Raw genomic sequence first — 18,898 nt, forward strand, 5'->3', positions numbered from 1 at the left:
TGAATGATTTCTAAAGTAACTTCAGTGTCTTTGAAAGCATATTGATGGCAGATATGCTGGACTTTGCTTAGCATCAATCTTTGCTAATCTTTTAGCAAATTTCATTTGAGTCAGAAGTGCTATTAATCAGTTTAACAGCAAACAGACTATTGATTCAGTCAGAGTGAATCTCTCTGGCCAAAAAAAAAATTACAAGTTTATTGCATGGATGAAAATACTTTATATTTGCGGTATGGCTTGGTGCACATCTGCAAAGAGCAATTTCAACAACATCCTAGTAGTGGGCATCCCAAGAGGTTCAAAGCCTCACATAGGCTCAGCTTCATGTCCATGAATGAGAATGAGCAACAGATGCAATGATAGATGCATGCTTCGCACACTCAGTTAATGCAAAAATTAAAAGGATAATTGAATTAAAGTCTAATATACAGGAGTTAGTTAGAACACCAGGTTCTTGCTTCCATCGTATTGGCTTGAAGAGCCAGGGAACATTTAAAAAACGATATACATTCTTGTAACAATGCTCTCTAAAGATAGAGCTGTTCAGAAATGGCTCTGAGCAGACAAGTGCAGGTAGATTCTGGAAGATGGTTGAGACAGTTCTGTTGATCTTTGTTGCCCTTTGGAAAGTTCAGTTCTTTGTGATTCACTAGGCCAGACATACCAGCTTGAGCTGTGCTCTAGTCATCTCTCATGCACTAAGCAGGATCACGCTTGGTCAGTACTTGCATGAAAAACAAAAGAAACACCAAAACAAGCCAGCCAAACCAACCAGCCCAGGGTGCTTCAGGAAATAGTGTTGGCTCAGCTGGGGATACTCTTCCTGCTGAGGTAGCACTTCCCCAGTGGCTCAACATACTGTTCACTGCTTGGTATCTATCAGGTGGGAGAGAAAGCTCCCACACCATGACCATCTGTGGTCATTAAAAGAAGCAAATCCACTTCTCACCAGCATAGGAGTTTATTTCTTGTATGGAGGGACTATAATTGTTATGCAAAGCTGCAGTTGCAGATGTTACCCTCCGTAATGGAATGCAGGGCTCTGTGACTTGTCAACAGAGCAGAGAACTGCAGGCTACCACTAAGTGCCGACTGGGTTTTGTTAGGTTAGATGCATGTAAAGTACAAATGAAAAAAAATAGCTATTGAACATGAGTTCACCTTTCTTTACTGAGAGGAACAGCATTGGTGTTGGGCAAATAAGATTCCAGATGCATTATTGTAGTGTGTATGAAATTTTCCCTGTAGTTTCAGCTGGAAAAGGCATACTTTGCTAGACCATAATTGAAGAGGGAAGTTATCTGTGCAGATAGGAGGAGAAGGGAGGTGTCCACAAGAGAAGCTCTCTAGTAAGATGTGGTCCACACTATGAAAAGTCTGCAAGCCTCTAAATTGTGCAGCTGACTATGTGTATGCAGGGTTATTTTCACTGTTTTTGAAGCATCATGTGACAGGATACCAGCAGTTTCAGGGAGGCCAGTCTGTTGCCATTTTACCCAGTCCTTGGCACGGCAGACACCATGCTCTAGCTCCAGGCTGGCATCAGGTATAATTCAGGGTAGTCACTATGCCATACAATGCCACCTGGCCACACAGTGCCCTGCCACATCACCAAACCACACACTCAAACTTCTAATTAAAAAGAGACTAAGCTGATTGCTGAGATCTCATATATAGTACAAGCTTTATCCCAGAGCAAATTTTTAACCACAGTTTTAAATTGATGAACAAAGACATGTGAACGTCAGGGCTGTCACATCCTTAATTATCCCTTGTGGATGGCGATACCATAGCAGCTATTAGACAAGAGCATTTTTTTCTTTGTTATGCCAATGAAGTACAACATAATATTGAATAATAAAAAAAACAAGATTAAAGCTCTATCAGAAAGCCATGTAACCAACAGATGTGAAGCACTCAGTCAGTTATCACGTGGAAATATTTGCTTGGGACAAAAGATCTAACAAAAGCTGTAATGGTAAAATGTATTTTAATGCATTTTTTTAGAAATTAAAAACTACAATTGCTTTGCAATTAAGACTGGAAACTAGTATTTTAAAATTATAATGTAGAGTACAAAACTCCCTTGTATAGACTATATTGAAATCAGATATGCTATTTCTTGCCTGAATGCCACACTACAAATCAAACTGAAAACTATGCCCTATCATTAATTCATCTTTATCACTTCACATGTTCCAGGAATACTATGTTGGGAATTTTAAGTAGTGACCATCACAAGGAAATGTATGACTTGAAAGTGATAAATGTGATACTTAAAAAGCTTCTGAGTTGCAATTTTGTCATTTCAGCTGTCAAGATGGCAATAAGATGACTAAAATCCAGAGTTAAATAGAGCTGAATTACAATGTTGCCAGCCAGTTTCATTCGAAAATTATCTCTGTGAATCTTGCCTCAGACTATTAGGTATATCTATCTAGGTATTTATAAGGAGTCATCACTGCAATATCAGAGCACCTGGGAGCGCTCTAGCAGGGGAAGAATTACACAACAATGAGATGGACAGCAACTCAATTATAATAAACAACAATAAGAATAAGCTACTTTTAAGATCCATCTAGCATACACTGCAACTCACACTGTGGTAACCAGAGCCCTGCTTCAGCTGGATTCTTGCTAGCTTCCATTGTTAGCCTCCATAAACTTTTCTCCAAAGTTTACATCTAAGGAAAAAACTAAAATAAAAGGGAATATGAGCATTAAGAAGTATGTGCTGAATTCAAAGCCAGCCAAGCAAAGACCAAGTCAACTGCTTTTGTCACACAAACTAGCAAGTACCTGACATCCAATGCTAATGAGGAGAAGAATTCGAGAATGGATGGTCTCTAGATTCTGGTGAACCATGTGAGCAGGTCCAGAAAGTCATGTGCTTAGCCGCATATCAATATCTCACGGATGATAAAAGCACAGATTGCTTGGTGCACAAAGCCCACTTTCCTGATCACATGCACTCGTCCCACAGATGGAAAGTGTAAATTGCAAGCTGGTTTTTGACAATCAGAATATTGCAATTTGCTGCACCATCTAGTGGACACTGGGAAAATCTGCACACTCTCTTCAACTTTGGGATTTAGCAAATTGCAGAACTCCACTACAGAGCCGGGGCAGCTAAGCAGTGATTCAGATCCAAACTTTCCTAAAATTAAAGGGGTGTGCAGAAATGAAGTTTGGTTTGGGCTGCTCCTTATTTAAAACACCAGTGCCTAGAGAATAACTGTGTGAAAAATCTGGCACCTTTTGAGTTTGGGTTCAGGCCGCCTGAGTTGGAGTTTTCTGTTTGATTGAATTTGAAACCTCAGCCTTTAGGTACCATGATGATTTGTCTGGTTTTCACCCAAAGTAGTAGGTAGCCAAGGGTCATTGGAAAGGTTCAAGAACCGTTGCAAATTTACCAGCAAACCTGCCTGGAGTTCCAGCTTTGTAGAGTAGATAGTCTGGGGCTTTGCCCAGCTCTGCTAGAAATTTAATTCTACATATTGACAATAAGATTCTTGCTGCATTTGGTCTCAACCTGGAGAATCACAGATCATAGTCCATTTGAGGGCCCAAGAGAGGCAGATGTCATGTTTCTAATGCCTTTTAGATTTTAAACTGCTTACAGGAGGCATCCTGTGCTGGCTGTCATACATGTCTCTGGGGTTGAAGTATGCACACTGAGCAAGTGAGTCCTATGTTCCCAAATGTGATAGCTAGTGACATGTGAGGAATGTCTGTTGCTGTGTGGCTCAGAAAGAGCAAAAAACTGACAAAGCCTGAAAATTGACATAGGGATTCAGAAGAAGCAGCCAAAGGGAATAACGTTCTGGTATTTTTCAGTTTAAGAATTATGAAAAATCCAGAAGCCTTAATGCCCCTACCTGATGCCAACATAAACCCAAACAGCAACACCCATTACAGTCCAAATCTTGCACCCTCAGCATTGGCTAACTGGGTCCCTTTCTGAGGCACACAGCAACAGACCTTCCTCACATGTCACTAGCTGTCACATTTGGGAACATAGGAGTCACTTGCTCGGCATGCATACTTCAACCCCAGGTGTGAGGGCTGAATTCACCATAACCCTCAACGTGAGAGCTGAGTTGAGAGAGGGGAGGGCATGTTAATTGCACTGCCAGGAGTCCCACCTTTTAAACCAGTGGGTAACATTCCCAACATCCTGAGGGCCCTATCCTGCAAACACTTCCTACTGGTGTAGTGCTGGCTAGTTGAGCAGTCTTCTCTCTCTTGCCATCAGTAAGACTACTCAAAGCAGTCAGCACACTGCTAGCATTAAATCTTGGTAGGATCAGGCCTCTACACTGAGAGTTCCTTGGGGAAGAACCTTGCCTACTTCAGGTTCTCCTATATCATTAAGCGCAGAGTCCCATTGTCTACGGGGGGACGTCGGGGGGGGGGGCTAATTCCACTTCCGAAACCTTATAAAACAAGTTACATACAAATAATAGTATTTCATTAATATCCACACCCCAAACATTTTTGCCCTGATGCCTGTTGCACAGCAAGTCCATCAATCAATAGAGCCAGAGTTCTCTAGCAAAGCCAACATCCCTGGGCTGCTCTGGCACTGAAGATGCTGAAATACAAAGGGCATACAAACACAAATTCTTCCTTGGAACTCTCCTTCACCATGATGGGAAACACCACATTTCAGAGGCTGCTCCAAGCCTATGAAATCCTCCTGCTGGCTGAGAGAAAAGGGTCACTGAAGAGATGCAATTGTTAGATGCATGAAGCCCCAGTAAAGAACAAGACCGGTCCTGGTCTTAAAAAAAATAATAATAAAAAAATTTTAAAATTATCTTGAAAACCAGCTCTGTATTTGGTGCCGTTCAAGCGAGTATATGCTGCCAATACTAACAAAGGGCAGCCTCAGAAATGCCTCCCTTTGCCTGTTAGAAACTCTTTGCACCAGGGGTACACGTGCTGCACAGAGAGACTAGAGACTCTGTGATTTTGCATTTAAATAGAAAATACTCGCTCATGGTCACACAGTCGAGGAGGCTGTCAACTCCACCTGGCAAACTTCTATAAAAAGTACTTGGCAGAAATGCTTATACTTGATCCCCGAGAAACAGAGGGAGTGTATTGATAGCATAACATGGCATCCAGCGTGTATACTGAAGAGCGGGGTGCAGGGTGAATACTGTGTGGAGAAGCAGGGAGTATCCTGCACTAAGGTATCTTTTAAATATGCCAGACACTTGTTGCAGTCGAGTCCCTTCAGAAGTCTAGGCCGCTCCGTCTCCCACCAGCTCTTCAGAAACACTTACGAATCCCAGGAAGGATAATTAAAGCAGCCAGTGACTCCTGTGCTGAGCACATTATTGGCAATCCAGTGACACTATGAAGCCCCAAGCTAACTAGACAGAGGCGACATTACTCACCACTAGATAGCTCAGTCTTTACTCCCTGGTGTAAATAGACTCTGAAGACACACACTGTGTGGCAGTTTTACATCCCCACTTGCAGACATTGCCAGCCACAGGTAAGCTTCTTCCCCTTGCTGACTCACAGCTGGTTAGAGAGGATTGTCTGGGATTTTTTCACTGCCCACCTCCTCCAGAGAATTCCTCAGACCCAGACCCAGTCTGCAGGTGAGGCAGCTGTTGGCACATGGTCATGCTCTCCAGCCTCACCAATGCAGGGCGAGGGCAGTGACCTCTGGTGGCTGGCATGTCATGGCTGCATTTGGATTTCTTTACACTCAAGAGCTGGGGTCAGTGTGGGAGCCCTTAAACCCAATTCTAGTGTCCTCCTTCGGGGAGCTGTGGAATTGTTGCCTCCTAAAGTGAAAGGGGGGGGGGGCTTGGACCCTGGCATTTTACAGCCTCCGTCCTCTTATGCCATGGATATCTGGAATTCTGACTAGTGGGGGGAGGGTCTGCAGAGGAAGGGGAGATCTGGACAAATATTACCATTCAACTCAGGGTCCAGCTATAACAAGTTGGGTTCAGACCCAAGTCTTCAAAAATATCCCCTTTAAAAGAACAAATCCATGAGCATTGGCGGTGATGACCCTGTCCGTGGGTTCCCAGCATCCTCTCCCCCTACTTCCTATCTCCCTACAACTCTGCTGAAATGGGCCCATTCCACTGGATTTGGATCCTACAGGTGCTTGTGAACTCAGAACTAAATTGTTCACTGCACTGATGTTAGCACCTAGACACCACACTGAGAAGCACCTAGATCAGCACAACGGGCTGTGTCTTGGATTGCCATGGGCCAAATACCCACAGATACCACACAGGAGAATCACTCCTCACTAATAGCCCCAATACCCTGAGGAGAAATCATTCAAATAAGGTTAGTGGCGAACAGGTTCTCTCTTCTCTTCAATTAATCTAATTTTAAAAGTGTAGAAATTGAGAGTCTCAGGGGGTGGGCTATTTCCAATCAGTTAACTTCAAAGGGCAAACCAGGAGTTAAAAGACATCTTTCAGACCCCAGAGAGAGAAGCAAGGGCCAATACAGACAGTGAGAGGCTGCCTGAAAGTGAATTAGATTTGGCTAATCATTTCCTAAGAAATATTTCTTTTTCTGTAACTTAAGCCTATTGCTCCTAGGTGGCATATACTTTTCAAATCAGCCTGTGCTGCCATTAAACGTTCAGCTTGCCTCTTCTAAATGCATCTCTGCTGCAAAATTGCCCGGCAGCAAAATATGTTTATAGAACTAATAAGAGACTCTGGGATTTAATTTTAAAAAAATCTCAGTTAATTTATAACAAGACTGTGTTGCTTCCATGGTGCCCAAGTCTTGCAGTTCTTAATGAAAGATAGAGTATTATAGAGTCAAATATACATAATCTGAACTACCATCATATTTACAAATGCAATATATCAGTAAATCAATATTTACATGCTGTTCATGTGGGGCCATCTCCAAAGCCCACTGAAATCAAAGGACAGTCTCCCACTGGGTCAGGGTTTTCCTCCTGTCAGGTCTCATGTGGTTACCGCCTGCACACGAGTTTCCCCATGTTAAAAGATTTCATGCACAGGCCTCTGCCAAAGGGCTCACACCCATAAAACTCATCAATGAACCCCTTTGGCAGACATCAACCTCGCATTGAGGGATAGCCAAAGAGAAGACAACAATTTCGGAGTATGGTCTTTCAACCAGTTGTGCACCCACCTTACAGTAATTTCCTCTAGACTACATGAGAATGTCATGTGGCACAGTGTCAAAAACCATACTAAAAATCAAGATATATGATGTTTATTGCTTCCCCCATTCACTAGGACAGTAACCCTGTCAAAAAAAGAATATTAGGGTGTGCTGTGTCCTTTGACTCAGTAGAAAAGCAATGTAGGGAAAGCAGAGTGTGACAATTTACTTAAACAAGAAACAGAAAAGTTATGCCCTAGCTGCAAAAACCAGCCAACGGAGTCTGCAACAGTCCTATGGACTTTGAATGCAAAGAGAAGCACAGCCAGGAAGAAGCAGGTCCCAGCCACTAAACGTTTCAGTGAGAGAGAAGACTAGGAGAACTCCAAAACCAAAGCCTCAATTAAATTACAATTAAGGTAGCTAAATGCAGTGCAAGAGAAGATGAGTGCCACAGAGGAAGTTATTAAAAAAACTCTATTAAAAATATGGAAGTCACAAGCAGAAACAAATCTGACAGCAAGGTTAATATTCAATTCATATCCCTACTGTAGTTTAATCTTTAAGGATTTTTCCTCACCTCTAGTGCGTTCAGTAGGGACCATTTTTCTTTAATTGCACTTAATCTTAAGCTCTAACAAAATTATTTGTTTCAGAATTCCACCCCTCAATTATCTCTGATTTAAGGATGCCAGGGTCCTGCCGTTTGTAAAACTTTCCACATGTAAAACTCTGGAAAAAGCTTGAGCATCAATTAAATTTCTCTCTACCCAGGTGTGCAAAGTCCTTTCCAGAGCAGTTACAATTGTCTAACCAACAGTTAGTCTCCAGCACAAGTTCTTCAGCAGGTCCTTGCTGCCTGACTCCAGCCTTGGTAATCTATGCTGCTATTTATTTCAGATGACTAATGTTTCAAATGCTCTCTTCTCCTCTACTCCATTTTTGCATCATTTTCTCCTTTCTCCCGGTATGACAATAACTGCACCCAAGTCCGTGTTCTCCTGGTAAAGCATTTGTGGTACTCTTCATATGAAAAGTATCAATTTAGAATTTATTCTACGACTGGAAAGTTCATCCTTCAGGGGCACGAGGGGATCCAATTCTCCTTCTCCTCACATCATTCCCAAATGCATTCCCCAACTCACGTCAAACCTGTCAATGCAACAGCAATATATGTTCCTAACTCACGATGCTGGGAGCTCTCTTAGCCCAGCAACAGATTTCATTTGTGTCAATAAAAAGAGCTAGCCCACCTCATTTACTTCTCATTATATTTCCAGGCTGTAAGTTTGCCATGCAGCATATATAGAAAGTAGTAATGATCACTGAAACTGTGGAACAAAGGCATTAAAGTGAAATCTATTATAAGAGAGGTGCCTGCAGCTCCCCTGACAAATGGCAGCACGAATTCAACCTTTATGTGTATATATTTTATAATACTCTTCAATTGGTAATAAAAGCCAGAAAAACAACCCATCGTGTGTCGTCCTCTTGGCAATCCTGTGAAAACTCCACTAGGAGTACAGGGTGCAAATCAAGTAGTGAATATGCCACAGCCTCTCACGCTTACATCCAACACTTCCCAGCCACACACTGGCAGTGTTTAGGGACCTCCAGGTGGGGGGTGGAGGGAAGAGAGAGAGAGAGAGAGAATTGCTGAGCCTGTGCTGGAAAAGTTGTCTGGCCTGTGAAAGAAATGCCTAAAACAACATTTAGAGTGAGAAATTAAAGAAATGAGTTACAAGTAGTAACGTATTGATCTTAGTTTGCATGTTTGTTTTATTTGTTCAGTAATCTGCCTTGATCTGTTTGCTGTCCCTTAGAATCACTTAAAATCTATCCTTTGTAGTTAATAAACTTGTTTTTGTTTTCTATAAACCAGTTTGTGCAATTCATAACTGGGGGGCAAAAAGCTGGGCATATCTTCCTCCACATTGAGGGAGAGAGCAAATTTCATACGCCTATGCTGTACAGTTTTCTGTGTAGCACAAGACAATACAATTTTGGGTTAGCACCCCAGAGGGGGTGTGCACTTGAGTAGTGGGCAATCCCCTTGCTGATTATTCCCATTGCGAGCGGATTTCACTGTCTGGGTCTTTCTGCAGCTGGGTATGTCCCTACCTCTGTGTGAGTGTGCGCTAGAGGAGGCTTGAGGGCCTGGCACAGCAGGTCAGGGAGAGGGAACCCAGACTGGTGGAACAGGCAGACTCAGTGGGACTCCAGTATATCAGGCGGCATCCTGGAAGGGGTGGGGGGTGTAACCCATCACAATATATGTTGCCTCTGACAGCACTCCCAAGGTGATGTGGTTTTGCAGACTCATAATGCGCCACTATCCTTTCAAATGGATAAAGCCTGTTACCAGACTAATTTCTTGGCAGAGAATTCTCACATATCAAATATATACATGATGAATCCAAGAAACAAAACTCAAAGATTCATCAACTTTAGGTCAGAAGGGACTATCATGATGATCTAGTCTGATCTCCTGCACATCGCAGGGCAAAGAGTCTCACCCACTCGCTCCTGTAGTAGACCCCTAACCTCTGACTGAGTTACTGAAGTCCTCAAATCATGATTTAAAGATTTCAAGTTACAGATAGTCCACTATTTACACCAGTTTAAACCTGCAGGTCACTCATGCTGCAGAGGGAAGTAACCACTCCCACAGGGTCTCTGCCAATATGACCTGGGGGGAAATCCCTTCCTGACCCCAAATATGGCAATCAATCAGTTAGATCTCGAGCATGTGGGCAACAAGACCCAGCAGCCAGACACCTAGGAAATAATTCTCTATATTAACTCAAGAGCCCTCTCCATCTAGTATGCCATTAGTAGCTATTGGAGATATTTGCTGCTAGCAGTCACAGATTGCCTACAATGGCATATAGGCAGTCTCATCACACCATTCCCTGCATAAACTGATCAAGCTCAGTTTAGAAGCCAGTTACTTTTTTGCCCCCATTGGAAGGCTGTTCCACAACTTCACTCCTCTGATGGTTAGAAACCTTCATCTAGTTTCAAGCCTAAACTTATTGATGACCAATTTATACCCAATTTTTCTTGTGCCAACATTGATGCTTACCTTAAATAACTCATCTCCCTCCCTGGTATTTATCCCTCTGATGTATTTATAGAGAGCAATCAGATCTTCCCTCAGCCCTCTTTTAGTTAGGCTAAACAAGCCAAGCTCAAGGTAGGTTTTCCATTCCTCAGATCATCCTAGTAGCCCTTCTCTGCACCTGTTCCAGTTTGAATTCATCTATCTTAAACATGGGAGACCAAAACTACACACCCTGTTCCAGATGAGGTCTCACCAGAGTCTTGTATAATGGTACTAACACTTCCCTGTCTGTACTGGTAATACCTCGCCTGATGCATCGTAGAACTGCGTCAGCCTTTTTCAAGGCTGCATCACATTGACAGCTCCTGTGATCAAACAATATAACCCCAGGTCTTTCTCCTCCTCTTGTCACTTCCAACAAATATGCCCCTAGCTTATAGCAAAAAAAATCTTGTTGTTAGTTCCTAAGTGCATGACCTTGCATTTGCACTATTAAATTTCATCCCATTTCTATTACTCCAGTTTTCAGGGTTATTCAGATCATTGTGTACGATATTCTGGTCCTCCTCTGTATTGGCAAAAACAGCCAATTTTGTATATTCCACAAATTTTATTAGCACTCCCATAATCACACAATTCCCAGTAGTAGTAATTTAATTAAAAACATTAAAGAGGTCTCTGTCCATATCCAAATTGGATCTGTAGCTCACCCCAAGCACTATCCAGGGGAACCTCGGGTAGATTTCTTCCCCAAAATGATTTTGGCCCAGACAGACTCTCTTATCCATTCCAACACTTCTGATTTCTTTACAGTCTACTTCATCATTAATATACAATACTACTCCACCCCCTTTAACTGGCTACTTCTTTTAATCCACACATATTACAATAATCAGCCATGCTTAGTAAAGGGTGAAGAAAGCTCAAATTGCTGTACTAGGACAAACTAAGGAGACACTTAGTCTAGATCCCCATGCTGACAGCAGCCAAAGGAGTCACAGGAAAGTGCTAAATACTCAATTGATCAAACTGAGCAAACACACAGCAGGGGAGATGGAGGAGGATCCGCTAGCGCCAGGTGCAGTGAGGTGAGGTAGAGGGATATGTGGGGCTTTGGGGAACATGGTTACAATTCTGCCCCCCAAATGGAAACCTCTGCTGGAGTGCTACCTCTCTCTGAGCACTGCTCAGTAATCCCTGCTAGAAAGGACTCTTCTCCATGGCTCATTATATACGTCAGAAGAGAAAAGCTTCTGCATTTGAAATGGGCCAGGGGTCCTCTATTTTTTAAAAAAAATATCCCAATGCAGATGCCTCTCTGCCCTTCTTAGATTCATATCTTTCTACCACGCTCTCTCACCCTCCTCAGAGCTACACTGTTGATTACTGTGCCCTGCTTTCAGCACAAGCTAGTGTTTTTCTCAGGAACAAAAGTACACACAATTCCCCCCACAAGTGCATTGGTTTGGATGTTGGTTTTGTTCCCCCCCTGTTTAGTTAGTGTTAAAACAGGAACACAGAGTTGCCCAGCCCCTCCCCCTCTCTGCTCTGCAGCACAGACACCCTGGGCTGCATGCTTCAGCAACAGTTAAATGAGGGAAGGAGTACTTGTGGCACCTTAGAGACTAACCAATTTATTTGAGCATGAGCTTTCATGAGCTACAGCTCACTTCATCGGATGCATACTGTGGAAAGTGTAGAAGATCTTTTTATATACACACAAAGCTAAGTCATTATGCAAGGTAACCTATTTCCCCTTGTTTTTTCCTACACCCCCCCCCCCCCGACATTCTTGTTAAACCCTGGGTTTGTGCTGGAAATAGCCCACCTTGATTATCATACACATTGTAAGGAGAGTGGTCACTTTAGATAAGCTATTACCAGCAGGAGAGTGGGTTTGTGTGTGTGTGTTTTGGGGGGGGGGGGTGTGAGAAAACCTGGATTTGTGCTGGAAATAGCCCAACTCGATTATCATACACATTGTAAGGAGAGTGATCACTTTAGATAAACTATTACCAGCAGGAGAGTGGGGTGGGAGGAGGTATTTTTTCATGCTTTGTGTGTGTATAAAAAGATCTTCTGTACTTTCCACAGTATGCATCCGATGAAGTGAGCTGTAGCTCAGGAAAGCTTATGCTCAAAATAAATTGGTTAGTCTCTAAGGTGCCACTAGTACTCCTTTTCTTTTTGCGAATACAGACTAACACGGCTGTTACTCTGAAACCAGTTAAATGAGGGGATTTTCTATTTTTTCCCATGTGAGTAAAATACTGGCAGCCCCCTAATTACACTGCTGATGTTCTCATGGGGTGGGCTGAGTCTACTCAGGAAGCCTCCCTCGCCCACTACCTGAATGCCTTTTGACAAAAGGAAATAAAGCCCCCTCTCTAGGAGCAGGTAACACATAGACAGACAGGCTTGGGGTGGCCAGCAAAGACTTAATACAAGCATGAAAAGAAACTCAAATTGAGAGTAATTTGGGATGGGATGAACTGGATACATACCAAGTTCCTTGCAGAGTCTGAGAGCAGTCTCTTCCACCCTTTGGAGTCCTGCTGTCTGCCTACCCTAAAACAGGTGCCAGCCCTTCTTATAAGCTCCTGATTGGGTGATAAGTCTCACCTGCGCTGATTAAGCCCATTTACCAAGGGCCACAGCTGCCCTCTCTCAGCTTTATAAAGTCAGGGAGGGAGGGAAAATGCTGCCTGCTTTAGTCTCTTTACTCCAGCTAGGACCTGAGCTTTTGAAATGTAACTCTGTTTTTCAGCTCTACTTCTGCTGGCCTGAATCTGTCCTGCTGCCCCAACCCAGATTTGTAGGGTCCCCCTCTGCTGGTAAAGCAGGGATGGCAAGTGCTCTGGTGGCAGCATGGTAGCTGTGGAGTGGCCGCACCTGGGAGGGAGGGTGGCCAGCCCAAGAGACAGCTGCTTTTAAAGAGCAGTGGCCCCTCATGCCAAGCTCAGGGAACATCCTTCCAGCTGTCGTGGCTGGAGCTACACACAAGCCGGTGGAGCCAGCAGCATCTCACACCACACCACAGTTTGGGAAACACTTTGTAGACAAAGACATGTATAGAAGCAGTTTAGGTTGGTCCTTCCAGTTTATGTTATTTTGGCAGGTGAAGCTTAGTGTGGACAAATACAAAGTGTTTCCTGTATTAGCTAGCTTGGGAGATCCACGAGCAGTTCCTGACAAACCCCCTCTACTCTTCACCAATCTAGATAAATATGCTGTCTGGTAATACTGCCGCTTTGCCCTACAGCCTCTCTTTCAGATGGTTAAATGATGTGTGTTCAATACATTTATTATGAATACATCCTCTGTTGCTTGACTCCGTATTTTGTGACATCAGAAGAAGACAGTCAGACTAAAGAAGGGCTGGAGTCCCTGAGATCTCTCTCCCAATTACCAGAGACATGCTTTCCTTCCCAGGAATGTCACACATTTTAAACATTTATTTTTAGAAGATGGTGGCCTATTAAAAATCATACAAATGCACTCAATAGATTCTAGAGCTCACCAAAGCACAGCTGCTTGCTCATTGAGCATGGCATTTCCCAGGGAGCTGCTAAGACTCTTTGCTCTGACTCAGTCAGTGAACTCCATCTACATGTACACTTGTTTCTGTTAAAGACACAATGGTGTTTCAGCCTCTCTTGCAGTCATTTGCAAGTGGCATTCATCTGATTTTCTGAAGTTAAAGCATGATTTGTTACTGATTATTTCTAAGCAATTTTAATTAAAAGTGAAGCCAGATTAATTGCAATGTGTTTGTTTAAAAGGCAGTAGCATTTCAGCACTTAGTTTACCAAATGCTTTACCAGGCTAGAGCTATTGCTTTCTGACCCTTTTGAACACTCAAGCCTTATAAAGGTTCACTTGCACTGCCGGCTCTGGATAGATCAATGCATGTTGTCACACAGCAGTTTAACAAGTGTGAACTGTGGATCACAGAGACAGATCCCATGGAGAGAAAAGAGGTAGAAAAAGACCTAGAAGCACCAAAGATGGGGAGAGGGGGAGTACTTAAAAAAAATGTAGGTCCCATACCAATTGAAACATAAGTGACAGAATTACCACAGAAATTTCATAACAATATAGCTCCCAAATAAAGTAAGCCCCCTCCCCCCACCGAGTTGGAACAAACCTTTATCGAGGCCAAACAAAAGTCTTGGAAGTCCAGGCTAGGCCTCTGCCTAAACCAGACTCAGGCTAACATCAGTCCCAGGATAATTAAGTCCTCCGAAGCTGGCACAGGCCTCTGCCTAAGCAAACAATCTATCAAGACTGGAGCAGGCTTTATAGTGCCAATACCCCTCATCCAATAGGCTACAGCCAATTAGCCCCACCCACCTGACTCAAAATTGAGGCTCCCCACTGATAGCAAACACCGTGGGCTCCTGTTACTTCCTGAAGCACCAGCACAGCTTCCACAGTGTCAACCTATTAGCTCAAAGGAACTTGGCCTGGAACTTAGAGAGAATGAAGAACAATTACCCATTAGACTTGCATTCACCCACCAACCAACCCTTTGGGTCTACCTGCTCCCAGTGACAGACTCCTTCACTACAAAAGTAATAAAAGCCACTTGAACAGATTACAGGGACACGTCTGATGTTTAGTGGGCGCAGAAGGTCTGGTGTTATGCAGATTCCGTTTATCATGAGACTTAAGGGATACCGTGTGATATTTTGTACTACTTTTGCACTCAAAGCACTCTACAAATGCCCAAGAATTTATCCTGTGCAGTAAGGAAGTATTATTTGCTCTCATCTGACAGAGGAAGAAAACTGAAGCTCAGGGAGTGTGAAGTAACTTACCCAAATTCACACAGGAAGTCTCTGGCAGAGCTGGGAATGAAGCCCACATTGTGAAATTCAGACTTGAGCTTCATTTTTGAATAACAAGAGTATGCAGAGGCCCCAAATCAGAAGCAAGGCACCTCATGGTGCTAGGTACTCTACAAACAAACAGCAGGAATTAGTCCTTGTCCCTTATATACCTTGCCTTATATTACATTAACAAGGGCTACATCATCCCAGAGCTACCTAAGATTAACTATTGCACAGCTTGATGGTTCCAAATCGCTAACACACACTGTTAAAAGCCAGTGGGAGACACACCTAAACCCCTCCAGACAAGGATGACAGCATTAAGGAAACTCCCCTAGGGTATGTCTACACTACGAAATTAGGTTGAATTTATAGAAGTCGGTTTTTTAGAAATCGGTTTTATATATTCGAGTGTGTGTGTCCCCACAGAAAATGCTCTAAGTGCATTAACTCGGCGGAGCGCTTCCACAGTACCGAGGCAAGCGTCGACTTCCGGAGTGTTGCACTGTGGGTAGCTATCCCACAGTTCCCGCAGTCTCCACTGCCCATTGGAATTCTGGGTTGAGAGCCCAATGCCTGATGGGGCTAAAACATTGTCACGGGTGGTTCTGGGTACATATCGTCAGGCCCCCGTTCCCTCCCTCCCTCCGTGAAAGCAAGGGCAGACAATCGTTTTGCGCCTTTTTTCCTGAGTTACCTGTGCAGACACCATACCACGGCAAGCATGGAGCCTGCTCAGGCAACCGTCACCGTATGTCTCCTTGGTGCTGGCAGACACGGTACTGCATTGCTACACAGCAGCAGCAACCCATTGCCTGTGGCAGCAGACGCTGCAATAGGACTGGTAGCTGTCATCGTCATGTCTGAGGTGCTCCTGGTCGCCTGTGTGAGGTCAATCAGGAGCGCCTGGGCAGACATGGGCGCAGGGACTAAATTTGGAGTGACCTGATCAAGTAATTCTCTTTAGTCCTGCAGTCAGTCCTATTGAACCATCTTATGGTGAGCAGGCAGGTGATACGGATCACTAGCAGTCCTATTGCATCATTTTCTGCCGGGCAGGCAAGAGATGAGGATGGCTAGCAGTCCTATTGTACCATCTTCTGCCGGGCAGCCATGAGATGTGGATGGCATGCAGTCCTTCTGCACCGTCTGCTGCCAGCCAAAGATGTAAAAGATAGATGGAGTGGATCAAAACAAGAAATAGACCAGATTTGTTTTGTACTCATTTGCAAACCCCCCTCCGCCTCCCGTCTAGGGGACTCATTCCTCTAGGTCACACTGCAGTCACTCACAGAGAAGGTGCAGCGAGGTAAATCTAGCCATGTATCAATCAGAGGCCAGACTAACCTCCTTGTTCCGATAAGAACAATAACTTAGGTGCACCATTTCTTATTGGAACCCTCCGTGAAGTCCTGCCTGAAATACTCCTTGATGTAAAGCCACCCCCTTTGTTGATTTTAGCTCCCTGTAAGCCAACCCTGTAAGCCGTCTCGTCAGTCGCCCTCCCTGCGTCAGAGCAACGGCAAACAATCGTGCATCTGAGTTGAGAGTGCTGTCCAGAGCAGTCACAATGGAGCACTCTGGGATAGCTCCTGGAGGCCAATACCGTCAAATTGTGTCCACAGTACCCCAAATTCGACCCGGCAAGGCCAATTTAATCGCTAATCCACTTGTCAGGGTGGAGTAAGGAAATCGATTTTAGGAGCCCTTTAAGTGGAAATAAAGGGCTTCATCGTGTGGACAGGTGCAGTTTTACATTGATTTAACGCTGCTAAATTCGACCTAAAGTCCTAGTGTAGACCAGGGCCTAGACTCATTTGAATCAAAGATGGGACAGGGAGGCATCTCCAATAGCATACAGAATGGAGAACAGAGATTCCAAGGCAAGAACTGCACTGAAGGAGGGAAGCACTGCATGATGAGGAATCTCTGCTCCAGATGTTAATGAACCCATGCCTGCACACACCCAGATCAGTAATTATCAGACCAATTCTAGTAATAAATCCTTTATTGGTATCTAAAATACTGAAGCTGCCTAACTGCATTGTGAGCTCCCTCCAAGGAACACCACCTATAGCCAGGAATGATCAGTTCCTATTGTCTAGCCTGAACAAAACAACTTTGGTATACTCCCTTGAGCCATCAGTTTACCCATAAACAAATCTGGGTAAACTGATGGCTCAAGTGAGTATACCAAAGTTGAAGATCTCCCTTGAACTATCGTTCTCTTCCCTACGAAAGCTCAAGTAAGAGTTCTGATGCCTGGATCCAAAATCTGCATCAGTTCCATTGGGATTGCATCTTCTCCTGACTGATCGTGCTGGGGGCTCTGCCAGTCTCCAGCACTCCAGACCCTCGGCTACCACCACCACCTGGCTGATTAACCTGGTTCTCTCAGACACGCTTTGTTAATGTGTGTGTGTTGTCTGATTCTGGGGCTGGAAGAACTCAGCCCTGGGGAACCTAGGTCCTGCAGGATAGCTCCATTGGGAGGGAACTTGAAGAAGGGAGAAGTAGAGCTCCGGATGAGAACACAAGTAGTACATTGATAGAATTACAACACCTTTCCCCCCCCCCCCCGCCAAAAAATAACCCTAATAAATGAGCGTACCCCAAAGTAATGGGTAAATCTGGTAACAACACAGCATGATTCCTTCTTCCATTGCAATTCAATCCCTGCATACGTGGGATATACAGCATGCATGCACCAAAGTGGCGCTAATAATGACCTTTCAACACCATGCAAGTCCATTAAATAACCCACCCCTTAAAATATTCACACTCTGAATTTAAAGCATAATTTTTAAAAAAGAATTATTTTCCTTTGATTTCACTTCTCCCAATATATCTTCCTGCAGAACTCTCACTCCTGGATCCTGTGACTCCAGCACGAGCCATGCAGGAAAATCCATCAGCTCCCTCATAAGATCCATAGGCCATTGACCATCATTTCTATTTATCTAGTAAACACACAGAGCACTGGTTCCTAAAGCTGCACCAGAGGTGACATATTGTAAGAACTGACACCATCAGAGTAAGGGAAAAGATACTTGTTTACTGGTACATGCAATAAACTGATTAACCAACTTCTGGAGCTCCCTCACTGTCCATCTTCATTGCACAATAAAGAGAAACCTCTCAATGGATTATTGTTTGACACCACCCGTGAATGTTTCTCTGGCTGATGCATTTGTATTTCCCCAGCCTTTCTTTGTTACTCGATACAATTGAAATGAAATGAATATTGAAGAAAAAACCTTAAATTCTGAAACAAGCTCAGCCAACGTTAGTAAATAGATCACACATAAGGATCATAAATGGCAGGACTCCATGAGAACCCATACAACTCTATGCATTGACACCATCCTGGATGGTAAGCTTACCCCTCACCTAAACATGGTTCCATCTTTTTAACATCTGAAGATCATAAGAATCCTAATGCTGTCTCAGGTGACAACTTGGTGTAGCTGCTGTCTTGCACACAAATGAGCCACATTCTACCCTTAGTTATAGCTATGTAAATTTAGAGTAACTCTACTAAGGTTACATGGATTTACACTGGAAAAACTGAGGGCAGAATTTGGCTCAAATTTACTGTCACCTGGCAACAAACAGGACAGTTCAATACTGCTGAGGTGAGCTTCGTAGACACACACCTATATTATTTTTCGTGGCCCTCAAGTTTACCTATTCCGCTCCAACCCACCCCCAGAGTTTTCATTTTTCTAGATAGATAGTAAAGTCTGATCAATGCACATCATGGCTACTTAACAGCTATATAGCATGTATCAAGGGTATTTAATTTTAAACACACCTTGCCAACCACCTCTTAAGTCTTTAGGGGTTGCTAATTTTTATGTTTCAGTCTAACTAA

Source organism: Lepidochelys olivacea, assembly GCF_965140295.1.
Source record: "Lepidochelys olivacea isolate rLepOli2 genome assembly, chromosome: 11".
In the NCBI taxonomy this organism is placed as follows: domain Eukaryota; kingdom Metazoa; phylum Chordata; order Testudines; family Cheloniidae; genus Lepidochelys; species Lepidochelys olivacea.